General features: G+C 43.3%; 1 protein-coding gene across 1 annotated transcript in view; it reads left to right on the top strand.

The window, feature by feature from the left end:
* Positions 1-2,605, top strand: part of LOC117939231 (NACHT, LRR and PYD domains-containing protein 12-like) — a 139,572-nt gene that overhangs the window by 2,234 nt on the left and 134,733 nt on the right. The gene's annotated exons all lie outside the window — the stretch shown is intronic.

The following is a 2,605-nucleotide window of genomic DNA, read 5'->3' as shown; positions in this document are numbered from 1 at the left end:
CTCACTAATAACAAAGAACTCAACTCTCCCGCCAGCCCGAGATCACAGTGAAGCAACGAGACTTCCTGTTTCCTCCAAATCAAGGTTTTTCAGAATAAAGTTCAAAATGAAAGAAGGCCGCCGCCTGGAGGCCAGGAGGGGAACAACAGCTCCACATTCACTAATGAACCAGGTAGAGGTGGACTGGGACTGAGGACAAGTACTCAACAACTGGACTCAACTCCAGGTACTTGTACTTTACTGGAGTATTACATAATGTACATCACTTAAATATTTAAAACATGTGTAAGTATACAGATGAATAACTAAATATAATGTAAGCATTTCAATGTCTGTTTCCACCAGGCAACATTTAAATAACATAGCAATTTCAGGATTATTACATTCCATTTACAGTCGAAAAAATTATATAAAAAGCCGTCTTGGTTCTTTCCACTGTTCAAAACATTCACCTCTGTGGTCTGGTTGGAATAAACTCTTAATTCACCCATTTACACGCTAAAAGTAGTGATTATTTACATGGAGTCTGGTGGAGATATGCTGCTCTATACACACTAAATGTAAATGTGCTGTATTTATATATCTTTTCCAGTCTTAACAACTGCTCAAAGCGCTTTTACATCTACAGGAAACATTCACCATTCACACACATTCATACACTGTGGCCGGGGCTGCCGTACAAGGTGCCACCTGCTCATCAGATACACACTCACACACATCTACACACCTGCTCATCAGATACACACATCTACACACCTGCTCATCAGATACACACTCACACACATCTACACACCTGCTCATCAGATAAACATTCACACACATTCACACTCCGATGCGCAGCACCGGGGGCAACTCGGGGTTCAGTGTCTTGCCCAAGGACACTTCGACAATGACTGCAGGGGCGGGGATCGAACCACCAACCTTCCAGGCAACCGCTCTACCACTGAGCCACAGCCGCCCCAAAGTACTGATTATTTACATGGAGTCTGGTGGAGATACAGTACCCTGCGAAAGTATTCGGCCCCCTTGAACTTTTCAACCTTTTGACACATTTCAGGCTTCAAACATAAAGATATAACATTTTTATTTTTTGTGAAGAATCACCAACAAGTGGGACACAATTGTGAAGTGGAACAAAATCTATTGGATATTTTAAACTTTTTTAGCAAATAAAAAACTGAAAAGTGGTGCGTGCTAAATGATTGGTCCCCCTTGTGTTAATACTTCGTAGAGCTACCTTTAGCTGTGATTCCAGCTGCAGGTCTCTTGGGGTCTGTCTCTATCAGTTTTGCACATCGAGAGACTGAAATTCTTGCCCATTCTTCCTGCAAAACAGCTCGAGCTCAGTGAGGTTGGATGGAGAGCGTTTGGGAACAGCAGGTTTCAGTTCTTTCCACAGATTCTGGATTGGATTCAGGTCTGGACTTTGACTTGGCCGTTCTAACACCTGGAGACGTTTATTTGTGAACCGTTCCTTTGTAGATTTTGCTGTATGTTTGGGATCATGGTCTTGTTGGAAGATAAATCTCCGTCCCAGTTTCAGGTCTTTTGCAGACTCCAACAGGTTTTCATCCAGAATGGTCCTTTATTTGGCTGCATCCATCTTCCCCTCCATGTGAACCATCTTCCCTGTCCCTGCTGAAGAAAAGCAGGCCCAGACCATGATGCTGCCCCACCATGTTGGACAGTGGGGATGGTGTGTTGAGGGTGATGAGCTGTGTTGCTTTTACACCAAACATATCGTTTTGCATTGAGGCCAAAAAGTTAGATTTTGGTTTCATCTGACCAGAGACCTTCTCCCACATGTTGGGTGTGTCTCCCAGGTGGCTCGGGGCAAACTTTAGACGAGACTTTTTATGGATATCTTTGAGAAATGGCTTTCTTCTTGCCACTCTTCCATGAAGACCAGATTTGTGCAGTGTCCGACTGATTGTTGTCCTATGAACAGACTCTCCCACCTCAGCTGGAGTTCTCTGCAGTTCCTCCAGAGGGATCATGGGCCTCTTGGCTGCATCTCTGATCATCTTCTCCTTGTCTGAGCTGAAAGTTTACAGGGACCAGGTCTTGGTAGATTTGCAGTGGTCTGATCCTCCTTCCATTTCAAAATGATCGCTTGCACAGTGCTCCTTGGGATGTTTAAAGCTTGGGAAATCTTTTTGTATCCCAATCCGGCTTTAAACTTCTCCAGACCAGTATCTGGGACCTGCCTGGTGTGTTCCTTGGTCTTCATGAGGCTCTCTGCGCTTTCAACAGAACCCTGAGACCATCACAGATCAGGTGCATTTATACAGAGACTTGATCACACACAGGTGGATTCTATTTATCACCATCAGTCATTTAGGACAACATTGGATCCTTCAGAGATCCTCGCTGAACTTCTGGAGTGAGTTTGCTGCTCTGAAAGTAAAGGGGCCCAATAATTTTGCACGCACCACTTTTCAGTTTTTCTATTTACTAAAAAAGTTTAAAATATCCAAAAGATTTCGTTCCACTTCACAATTGTGTCCCACTTGTTGGTGATTCTTCAAAAAAATATTTTTTTTATATCTTTATGTTTGAAGCCTGAAATGTGTCAAAAGGTTGAAAAGTTCAAGGGGGCCGAATA

This window comes from Etheostoma cragini, chromosome 3 (genome assembly GCF_013103735.1).
Source record: "Etheostoma cragini isolate CJK2018 chromosome 3, CSU_Ecrag_1.0, whole genome shotgun sequence".
NCBI classification, from domain to species: domain Eukaryota; kingdom Metazoa; phylum Chordata; class Actinopteri; order Perciformes; family Percidae; genus Etheostoma; species Etheostoma cragini.
This window is presented reverse-complemented; position numbering and strand designations above follow the sequence as displayed.